Here is a 12312-nt window from a genome sequence, read left to right as displayed (position 1 = left end):
AAGAAATAGAGAACAAAACTGAGAAAATCATAATGCCATTCTGCACATTCATGATGGACTGCCCTTGAGCATTGTGTGCAGCTCTGGTTGCCCCATCTCAAAAAATATATAGCAGAAAGAGAAAATGTATAGAGAAAGGAGACATAAATGATAAAGGGAACGGAAAAGCTCCTTTATGGAGAAAGGCTAAATAGATTAGAGCTCTTTAGCTTGGAGAAGAGATGACTGATGGGGGATATGATTGAAATTTATAAAATTATGAGTTGGGTGGAAAGGGTAAATAGGGAATGATTACTTGCCCTTTCAAACAACACTAGGACTAGGGGACACACCATGAAACCATAGGAATCACCCAGTGTACAATCATTCTATTGAATCTGTTACCAGAGCATGTGGTCAAGGCAAATAACACAGTGGGGTTCAATAGAGGATTGGACGGGCTCCTAAAGAGAAAGTCCATAAACGGTTACTCTTCAGGTAGACTTGGGAAAGCCAAGATACAAGAAATTGATCAACTATTGGGGATCTGCTGGACTCAGAATGCGGGGCTCGATGTACCTTGGTCTGACCCAGCAGGACACTTCATATGTTCTTATTCAGCTTCTAGCCGCCCACTCTTCTTAAAGCTGAAAGGAAAATGGATGAGACTCTCCAGGAAGAGGCAGAATGCAATAATTCCATCCCTACAGCCAAGAAATTAAAAAATATTCTTCTAGATGTTCCTAAATATAACAAATGCATCTTTTAGTTTACCTGCTATTGTTATGCAACTTTTCTAATTTATTGTTGATATATTCTGTCGTTCAGGCACTTCAAAGCAGATTCTATTCAGATACTATGGTTATTTCCCTGTCCCAGAGGGCTCACAATCTGTGCTTGTACCAAGGCTAATCCGTACCCCTATAAACTGAAAACATTTGAGCAGGATTCAGTGGCTTAAGAGCATTCCAATAAAAATTACTCTCTAGATTTATATTTCTTTTTTGAAAATAGAAACTTGTTTTCTGTTACAATTCTAGACTTTCCAAGATGAGCTACTTTATTGCTGACAGAAGACAGATGATCTTCCCTGCTGTGCTTTTGTCCATATAAGGATACACCATGGCTAGTAACGGCAATTAAAATGTAGTAACTTAGTAAATCTAATCTAACAAATCACTGTTTTCAGTTCTGCTGGGTAAAGATTATATTCCAATTAACGGAGTACTTTGGGGTGAATCAAGAGTCTTTTCTGTACTGGTCATGAAGGTCGCTAAACATTTCCACGAACCCTTACATGTTTATATTAAAAAGCACACCGTGATCTTTGGCAAAGACATTAGGTCTAGGCTAGATTTTCATTTTCGTTTGTTGCTGTAAATACAATGGATCCCTCCTGTGAGGTCTATACAAAAATAAGAATAATTGCTAGTGTGCACTGCAGATGAGGAATACCAGGCCCATGTGTATCAGTCCTGGTCTGGAAGGCTGCCTCAAGGTGGGAGAGTAGCTCTCATTTGCCATCTATGCTCTTTTCCTTCTCTGTCAAGACTAGGAATGTCAGTGTAGGTACTGGGGAATCAAACCAGGCAGATTTCTACTTGACTTCAATCTGTGCCTGATTTCAGCTTTTGACACCCTTAGGTACAATCAGAGCCAATCTGCTCCCTGCTGCCATACTAAACCAAAAGACTCAAACTCTTAACCCCTATTACCTCTTTCCAACCCTACCACCTAGCACACCTCAGATTCCAGGCCCCAACTTCCATGTACCTCCAAATTTCATTCTCTGCCCCACCCCCAGCCTACTAACATTTCCTTTCTCCCTTCTCCCCCTCCTGATGGGCTCCCAGTTCCAATCTTCCCGTTCCCCCAGGGTACCTCCAATTCTAGCCTTTCCCCTTTGCCATTCTTAATGTTTCAGTTGCTACATTACCACCAAATAACTGCAACAGCACTCTCTCCCCCACCCCAAGTGTACCTCCCATGCCAGTCCTTAACCCCTCTCCCCAGCATACTTCCATTTTATGTGTTTTACCCCTCCTGCATACCTCCAATTTCATTCTCCCCCACCCCCCCCCCCCCCCCCCCTCAGTGTACCTATGATGTCAGGGTTCCAGCTTTACAGTGCACACAAGGCAGTGAGTGGTGGGATTGAAACAGCCCATCCCGCACTCACAGGGCTCTGCCTCCCACACAGAGCAGGATCACAGTGGTGCTTGTGAATGCAGGAAAGGCTGACTTAAGAACATAAGAAATTGCCATGCTGGGTCAGACCAAGGGTCCATCAAGCCCAGCATCCTGTTTCCTACAGAGGCCAAACCATGCCACAAGAACCTGGCAATTACCCAAACACTAAGAAGATCCCATGCTACTGATGCAATTAATAGCAGTGGCTATTCCCTAAGTAATCTTGATTAATAGCCATTAATGGACTTCTCCTCCAAGAACTTTTCTAAACCTTTTTTCAACCCAGCTACACCAAGTGCACTAACCAAATCCTCTGGCAACAAATTCCAGAGCTTTATTGTGCATTGAGTGAAAAAGAAATTTCTCCGATTAGTCTTAAATGTGCTACTTGCTAACTTCATGGAATGCCCCCTAGTCCTTCTATTATTCGAAAGTGTAAATAACCAATTCACATCTACTCTTCAAGACCTCTCATGATCTTAAAGACCTCTATCATATCCCCCCTCAGCCGTCTCTTCTCCAAGCTGAACAGCCCTAACCTCTTAAGTCTTTCCTCAAAGGGGAGCTGTTCCATCATTTTGGTTGCCCTTCTCGGTACCTTCTCCATCGCAAATATATCTTTTTTGAGATGCGGCGACCAGAATTATACATAGAATTCAAGGTGCGGTCTCACTATGGAGCGAAATAGAGGCATTATGACATTTTCCGTTTTATTAACCATTCCTTTCTTAATAATTCCTAACATTCTGTTTGCTTTTTTGACTGCTGCAGCACACTGAGCCAACGATTTTAAAGTATTATCCACTATGATGCCTAGATCTTTTTCCTGGTTGGTAGCTCCTAATATGGAACCTAACATCGTGTAACTACAGCAAGGGTTATTTTTCCCTATATACAACATCTTGCACTTGTCCACATTAAATGTCATCTGCCATTTGGATGCCTAATCTTCCAGTCTTGCAAGGTCCTCCTGTAATGTATCACAATTCGCGTGTGATTTAACCACTCTGAATAATTTTGTATCATCCGCAAATTTGATAACCTCACTCGTCGTATTCCTTTCCAGATCATTTATATATATATATATATTGAAAAGTACCGGTCCAAGTACAGATCCCTGAGGCACTCCACTGTTTACCCTTTTCCACTGAGAAAATTGACCTACTCTCTGTTTCCTGTCTTTTAACCAGTTTGTAATCCATGAAAGGACATTGCCTCCTATCCCATGACTTTTTAGTTTTCTTAGAAGCCTTTCATGAGGGACTTTGTCAAATGCCTTCTGAAAATCCAAATACACCTTTATCCACATGTTTATTAACCCCTTCAAAAAAATGAAGCAGATTTGTTAGGCAAGACTTCCCTTGGTTAAATCCATGTTGACTGTGTTCTATTAAACCATGTCTTTCTATATGCGCTACAATTTTGATCTTGAGAATAGATTCCACTGTTTTTCCTGGCACTGAAGTCAGGCTCACTGGTCTATAGTTACCCTTTTTTAAATATTGGGGTTACATTGGCCACCCTCCAGTCTTCAGGTACAATGGATGATTTTAATGAAAGGTTACAGATTTTAACTAATAGATCAGAAATTTCATTTTTTAGTTCCTTCAGTACCCTAGGATGCATACCATCCAGTCCAGGTGATTTGCTGCTCTATAGTTTGTCAATCTGGCCTACTACATCTTCCACGTTCACAGTGATTTTGTTCAGTTTGTCTGACTCATCACCCCTGAAAACCATCTCCGGAACTAGTATCTCCCCAACATCCTCATTAGTAAACACGGAAGCAAAGAATTAATTTAGTCTTTCTGCAATGGCCTTATCTTCCCTAAAAGCCCCTTTAACCCCTCAGTCATCTAATGGTCCAACTGACTCCCTCACAGGTTTCTTGCTTCAGATATATTTAAAAAGGTTTTTATTATGAGTTTTTGCCTCTATGGCCAACTTCATTTAAAATTCTCTCTTCACCTGTCTTATCAGTGTTTTACACTTAACTTGACAATGCTTATGTTTTATCCTATTTTCTTCAGATGGATCCTTCTTCCAATTTTTGAAGGATTTTTTTTGGCTAAAATAGCCTCTTTCACCTCACCTTTTAACCATGACGGTAATCATTTTGCCTTCCTTCCACCTTTCTTAATGTGTAGAATTCATATGGACTGCGCCTCTAGGATTGTATTTTTAAACAATCTCCATGCCTGTTGAACACTATCTTCTGTTCACAGGACAGTCAGAACCCTGATGTTTTAATGGAAAGTGCATCATGTGTTCTTGAGTCATCACTGTTAGCTTCGTGGACCCCTGGGCTGATCAGGACAGGAGATGGTGCGCTGTGAAGGATCACAGCAGGCGCCCTGACCGGGAGGCGGCCAGACGGACTGGGAGAAGGCTTGGGCAGTGGACCAAGGTGGAGCCCTATGCGACCAAGGGCTCGGCAGCGAGGCGAAGAGTGGTAGATGCTGGACCCAGGATTTGAAGACCTTCACCCTGGAGACCGGTACCCCCCCGAGAGGAGCTCGTAGGAGTCCGGCCGCTGGGACTTTTGGAGATTCGCCCTGGAAGCCGGAGCCCCCCCAGGAGGAGCCCGTAGAGGCCCGGCCGCTGGGACTTAGGAGAATCTTCGGGCCCGTGGAGAGAAGAACCGAGGAACAACGAAGGTCCGAGACGGAGTCCAGGAGCCAAGCCGAGTCGAAGAGCCAGGAGAGAGACAAGAGGCAGAGTTAGCGGACGGAGCCGGGTCAGTGCCTAGGGTCAGATGAAGAAGCCAAAGCCGAAGGAGCAGACGGAAGCGTAGTCAGGAGTCAAGCCGGGTCAAATGGAGCAGGATCAGCAAGAACGCAGCAACTAGACGACAGGATAACCCCTGTGGAATCTCGTTGCAAGGCAGGGAAGGCTGTAACTGCAGGGCTTAAGTAGCCCAGCAGCATCTGACATCATCGGCTGGGGAATAGAGTCCTCCCGCGCTGGCCCCTTTAAATCTGGGGCTCCAGCGCGCGCGCGCGCCTAAGGGGGCAGAGCCAGCCGCGGGAAGACGCCGACTGCTCCCCCGGAGCAGAAGCGCGGCGTCAGAGCCTTGTGCGGGCCCGACCGAGGCGGACCGGACCCGACCCGAGGGTGAGTGCCGGTCCCGGGGCCGACCCGGGAGCGCAACAGTACCCCTCCTCCTACGCCCCCTCCCTGGAGGTCGCGGCCTGTCCGGGTGAGCCAAATGAAACTGGAGGAGGAGGTCCTTATCCAGGATATGCGAGGAGGGTTCCCAAGAGTTCTCTTCGGGGCCGTACCCCTCCCAGGAGAGTAGGTATTCCCAACGATGGTGGCGACAGCGAACATCCAACACCTCTTTCACCGTGTACGTGTCCCCCTGGGCCGTGGAGGTGACGGTGGGCTCCGGAGGCAGAGTTCGGAATCGGGAGAGAACCACCGGCTTGAGCAGGGAGACATGGAAGACTTCATGAATCTTGAGGGTTGAGGGCAAGCGTAACCTGTAGGACACCGCCCCTATGCGTTCGGCCACGATGAAGGGGCCAATATAGCGAGGTGCTAGTCTCATGGAAGGAGTGCGTAGCTGAATATGCTTGGTACTCAACCATACTTTAGTCCCGGGCAGGAAAACTGGAGCAGGTCGTCGGGACCTATCTGCGTATTCTTTAAAGCGGGCTGAGGTCCGGCGAAGCTTCTCCTGAGTGGAACGCCAGAGGTGGTGAAGCTGTCTAGCCGTTAGCTGCACTGCCGGTGATGATACCGTCAAGGGCAAAGGCAGGGGAGGCTTGGGAATCTTCCCATAGACTATTTGGAATGGGGACTGTAAGGTGGCGGAGTGTTTGTGGCGGTTGTACGAAAACTCTGCCCAGGGCAGGAGAGCGACCCAATTGTCTTGCAGGTCTCCGACGAAGGCTCAGAGAAAAGCCTTCAGAGTACGGTTGGTACGTTCGACCTGGCCATTGCTCTGGGGGGTGGAAAGCTGTGGTTAGATCCAGCTGCACCCCAAATTTCTTACAGAGAGCCCTCCAGTACTTTGCCGTAAATTGGGGACCCCGGTCAGACGTAATGTGTGAGGGTAACCCATGTAGCCGAAAGATATGCCGGGTAAACAGCTCGGCTAGTTCAGGAGCCGTGGGTAGTTTCGCGAGAGGCACGAAGTGTGCCATTTTCAAGAATCGGTCAATAGTGACCCAGATCACAGTTTTCCCCTCCGAGGGGGGTAACTCTACCACAAAATCCGTGGAAACGTGGGTCCAGGGCTCCGTGGGGATAGGAAGCGGTTGAAGGAGCCCCCAGGGGCGGCCTGGCAGGGGTTTCTGTCGGGCGCACGTAGGGCACGACTGAACGTAGAGGCGGACATCTTCCCTGACCCAGGGCCATCAGTAGAACTCCGTCAGGAGCTGGAGAGTCCGGGCCACCCCTGGATGACCGGCCGTCAGCAAATCGTGGGCCCAGGCTAATACCTTTCTCCGTGAGCGAGCAGGAACCACCGTCCTCCCCGCGGAAGCCACTTCAGAGGCGGCTACCAGCACCTTAGCTGGGTCCAGGATGTATTGGGGAGGTTCGATGGTGTCGTCAGTCTCTGTCGCGCGAGAAAGAGCATCTGCCCTAACATTTTTTGCTGCCGGTCTGTAGTGGAGGGAGAAATTAAACCGGCTGAAGAAGAGGGACCAGCGCGCCTGCCGGGGATTAAGCCGCTGGGCCCGACATAAATACTCCAGATTTTTGTGATCTGTGTAGACTATTATAGGATGCTGTGCTCCCTCCAGCCATTGACGCCATTCTTCAAAGGCCAGTTTGATGGCAAGTAATTCTTTGTCCCCGATACTGTAATTCTTCTCGGCGGGGGAAAACTTTCGTGAGAAGTATGAGCAGGGCCGGGATTTGCCATTTTTGGAAAGTTGGACTAGCACAGCCCCTACTGCCACGTCGGAAGCGTCGACCTCTACGATGAATTGGCCCTGGGGGTCAGGATGGCGGAGGCAGGTGTCCTGTAGAAAGGCCTCCTTGAGAGCCTGAAAGGCCTGTACGGCCGTGGGTGGCCATTTCCTGGCATCGGCGCCCTTCCGGGTAAGGGCCGTCAAAGGGGCTACCAGACTGGAGTAGTGTGGGATGAATTGGCGATAGAAATTGGCGAAGCCCAAGAAACGCTGAAGCGCTTTAACTCCCAGCAGTTGCGGCCAGTTCTTAATGGCGGCAACCTTGTCGGGGTCCATATGGAAGCCTGTGGAAGAGACGATGTACCCTAAAAAGGGTAAAGACTCCTGCTCGAATTGGCACTTCTCTAATTTGGCGTAGAGCCGATTCTCCCTCAGTTTCTGGAGTACTTGGCAGACGTGTTGACGGTGTGACTCAAGATCCCGGGAGTATATTAGTACATCGTCGAGGTACACTATAACAGAGGTATGTAGCATGTCGCGAAGTACCTCATTCATGAGATTCTGGAATACAGTAGTGGCATTACAGAGTCCGAAGGGCATGACGAGATACTCATAATGGCCGTCCCTGGTATTGAAGGCGGTCTTCCACTCATCCCCCAGACGGATTCTTACGAGATTGTAGGCCCCTCTGAGGTCCAGCTTGATAAATATTCTGGCCCCTTGAAGGCGGTCCAGGAGTTCGGGAATCAAGGGCAACGGGTAGCGATCACGCCGGGTAATGCGGTTCAAGCCACGGTAGTCGATACAGGGCCGAAGAGACCCATCCTTTTTCCCCATGAAGAAGAACCCGGCCCCAGCCGGGGAATTCGAGGGTCTGATGAAGCCCCGCTCCAGGTTTTCCTTGATATACGCGGACATGGCCTGGGTCTCAGGCAGGGATAACGGGTATACTCGTCCGCAGGGTGGTGTGGTACCCGGCAACTGGTTAATAGCGCAGTCGAAGGGCCGATGTTCGGGGAGCAACTCGGCCTTCTCCTTGGGAAAGACGTCCCGGAAGGCGTGGTACTGCGGAGGTACGGCTTGAGGTGCCGCTAGAAGTGGAAGCGTGGGTCGTAAGCAGGCAGGGAGACACTGACGGAAGCATGTGGAACCCCACGATGTGATCTGGAGCGAGTTCCAGTCTATCACCGGAGAATGTCTTCTTAGCCACGGTAACCCTAAGATAACAGGGTGAATGGACTTTTCCAGGATGAGAAATGAGATCTTCTCAGTATGAAGGGCCCCCGACCTGAAGCTTGAGAGAACGAGTCCGAGTGGAGATAGTCCCAGGAAGAGGGGTCCCCTGGATGGAAGATACCCGTACGGGCGGCTCCTGGGGCTGGGTCTCCAGCTGAAGTTGCTGTACAAGGTCTCAGAGAATAAAATTCCCCCCGGCCCCGGAGTCGAGCAGGGCTAAAGCGTCGAAGGCCCCCTCCGGGAGGCACAGTCTTACCGGAATAGTACATGGGGAGTTCGAGGAGGTGTTGCCTAGAGTCATCTCCCCGCTAGACTCTAGGTTCGGGCGTTTCCCGGGCGCTCGGTACAGCGGGCCAGAAAGTGCCCCTTTCCACCACAGTAGAGACACAAGCCCTGGGAGCGACGCCGCTTCCGTTCCTCCGAGGAGAGGGGACCCCGGCCCAACTGCATGGGCTCCTCACCCTGAGTGGTAGTCGGAGCGGGCGGAGACGGCCGGCCACGAGGAGGCATAGACCTATGGGTGGACTGTCCCTGGGTGGCTCTTCACTCCCGGAAACGGCGCTGAATCCGTCGGTCCACTCGACCTGCCAGTTCAATCAGCTCATGGAGGTCGTCCGGGAGATCTCGACCTGCCAATTCATCCTGGAGTCGTGGGGAGAGCCCCTCCAGGAAAATGCCATGCAGACTGTCGGCTCCCCAACCCAATTCAGTGGCAAGGGTCTGGAACTCCATGGCATACTCCTCCAGGGGACGGTTCCCCTGTCGTAATTGGAGTAGTTCCGAGGCGGCCGTGGAAGCACGAGACGGTTTGTCGAAGATTCTTCGGAAGGACTTGACGAACTGGACTAGGCTGGCTAAACGGGAATCCTGACGCTCCCAGAGGGACGAAGCCCAAGCCAAAGGCCTCCTATCCAAGAGGGAAATGATGTAGCTTGTCTTCACGTGGTCGGTAGGAAATTGTGCAGGCAGCAGGTTAAACCGGATGTAGCACTGGTTGAGGAAACCCCGACATGACTTCGCGTCCCCCGAATACCGGGACGGAGCAGGCATCTGGACTGGGACGGCGGGTCCGGAATTGGTCCGGGATGTAGACGCCGTAGGGCTGGCAGCGGAGGCTCCTTCGACTCGGTCTGTTAACCGTTGGACCGTCGACATCAGAGTGTCGAGGCAGCTCTGTTGCTGCTGCAGTTTCTGGGCAATGCCCGGGATGGCCTTCAGGCCTGCGAGGTCCGCCGGGTCCATGGCCTTGCAATCTGTTAGCTTCGTGGACCCCTGGGCCGATCAGGACAGGAGATGGTGCGCTGTGAAGGATCACAGTAGGCGTCCTGACCGGGAGGCGGCCAGACGGACTGGGAGAAGGCTTGGGCAGTGGACCAAGGTGGAGCCCTATGCGACCAAGGGCTCGGCAGCGAGGCGAAGAGTGGTAGATGCTGGACCCAGGATTTGAAGACCTTCACCCTGGAGACCGGTACCCCCCCGAGAGGAGCTCGTAGGAGTCCGGCCGCTGGGACTTTTGGAGATTCGCCCTGGAAGCCAGAGCCCCCCCAGGAGGAGCCCGTAGAGGCCCGGCCGCTGGGACTTAGGAGAATCTTCGGGCCCGTGGAGAGAAGAACCGAGGAACAACGAAGGTCCGAGACGGGGTCCAGGAGCCAAGCCGAGTCGAAGAGCCAGGAGAGAGACAAGAGGCAGAGTTAGCGGACGGAGCCGGGTCAGTGCCAAGGGTCAGATGAAGAAGCCAAAGCCGAAGGAGCAGACGGAAGCGTAGTCAGGAGTCAAGCCGGGTCAAATGGAGCAGGATCAGCAAGAACGCAGCAACTAGATGACAAGATAACCCCTGTGGAACCTCGTTGCAAGGTAGGGAAGGCTGTAACTGCAGGGCTTAAGTAGCCCAGCAGCGTCTGACGTCATCGGCTGGGGAATAGAGTTCTCCCGCGCTGGCCCCTTTAAATCTGGGGCTCCAGCGCGCGCGCCTAAGGGGGCGGAGCCAGCCGCGGGAAGACGACGACTGCTCCCCCGGAGCAGGAGCGCGGCATCAGAGGCCTGTGCGGGCCCGACCGAGGCGGAGGCGGACCGGACCCGACCCGAGGGTGAGTGCCGGTCCCTGGGCCGACCCGGGAGCGCAACAATCACACTTACTAAGGTTCCAGAAAGCAGCTTTATAGGGCATCAGGACATGATGTCATGGCTAGCTGCTATAGATAGAGTTTTTAACAGGAAATATTGTGAATGTATGAGTATCTTCACCCAGCAGAGCATCAGCTTGATGCTTATTAACTTGGCTTCTCCTCTGTTCACTTCTAGAACGTCTAACAGATTTATGATAGTTGGACCTGTAAAAGTTGCATATTTTCTGAAAGTCGTTTTACCACAAAAAGGTGGCACCTTTACTGAGCAAATATTTTGGTAAGGGAAAATCCTACCACAATCGTAGCACCTAACACTCCTTTCAGAGTGATGAAGGGAGCAGAGCTTTTTATCCAGCAGAAGCCACATGGCTTTGAACCAGCAACCTCAGGCAGGTAGAGACCAGGAAGGAAGCTGATGAGGCATTGAGGAGCCCATGAGAGATGTAGTCAGGGAAAGGTCAGGGGGTTATTTACCCTCCAGTTGCCTAGAAGTTAAACATGCCTTTCAAAAAGCCTCATTGGTCCAGCCTAGGGTGTGCCCTGCTTGGTGACAGTGATAGTATATTAGGAGAGCAATAAGGAGAGCATCAGAGGCACCCCTTTGCTGTACAACAGTCTCTTGGGTAATGTCCTCCAGATCATCTGCTCATCTGACCTTGTTGTTGCTCCATGTCCCACTCTGCAGTCTTCACTCCAGTGCCTTCTTCCTTGCTCAGTTGTTTTTGCTCTGCTTTCAGTCCTGTTCTGCAGCCAGCTCTTCAGTCCTGTTTCAGTGCTTCTGCTCTGCAGTCTTGTTCCAGGCCTTTCTTAATGGGTTCCTGATCCTCGGTCTTATCCATTGATACAACTGCGTGCTAAGGCACCTCCCAAGCTGGGTCTGGTTCTACCAGCCTTGGCTTAAACCTTCATCTGGTTATTCAGCGTCATCAGGTACACCTCGACCTGAATGTACTGCTAGTGACCGGACATACCCTGGCAGTTCGTAAAAAAATCTCTCCTACAATGTGTTTCCTAGGGAGTGAATATTGCTGGAAGCAATCGCATCAGTGACAAGTGTCCTGCGACCAGGCTCATCACACGATTGGCAATGAACAAGGTTAACCCAAAGTCAGGTTTCAGTTCTCAGAAGCAGCATGAAACATGCTGCATTCTTAAGAGCATGGGACGAACACATCATCCCAGCAGCACAGCGAGATTTAAGAATTAGAAAATGCCAGGAAAGGGTACCTACTTTAGATTAACGTATAATGAGGTCTTCTAAACTGGTTTTGAAATCCCACGCTTTTTGAGCTAGGCAAAGACAGGTCTTCAAGAAAACATTTAGAAGGTGAATTTTTATGTTTTTGGCCCTGCATGTCTTGAAAACTAGTGAAGATTATTATTATTTTTTAACTCTGGCACTTTGACAGAAATTAATATTGATAAGTAATGTGCCAAATTTTAGGGAATCTGATTTTTCTTGGTGATTGATAATTGCAATTTAGCACCAAAGTGCCATTTTCCTCTAACTATAGTAGCACAGATAGACACTCATCTACCAACCTATGTGGAAACAGTTGTCCTAGGCTGATGAGTGCTGGTCCCAATCCCAAATGGAATAATTCTTCTCAAAAAGTGATGCTAAAGTGTTGGAATTTGAAAACAAAAAAATAGTTCCTTTTTTTTGTGTCAGTTTGAAGTATTTGGGTAACAAGTTTGTAAACTTTCCTTCTATGGTTAAATTCAGGTCTTAGGTATCAGATTTAATTCCAAGCAGCTTTTTCAATGTTGCTGCCTTAAGGCATAATGCGGGCATCCAGGACATCACTCGCTCGCATCCATCCTTTTACATTCCAAATTATTACAACAGACAACAGGTTTTTGGGTTAACAGGGCCGCAGTTTAATAACAACATGGAGGCCCGAGCCCCTCAATTAACA

Source organism: Rhinatrema bivittatum, chromosome 5 (assembly GCF_901001135.1).
Source record: "Rhinatrema bivittatum chromosome 5, aRhiBiv1.1, whole genome shotgun sequence".
NCBI lineage: Eukaryota > Metazoa > Chordata > Amphibia > Gymnophiona > Rhinatrematidae > Rhinatrema > Rhinatrema bivittatum.
The sequence above is the reverse complement of the archived record's forward strand: the minus strand, read 5'-3'. Positions refer to the sequence as shown.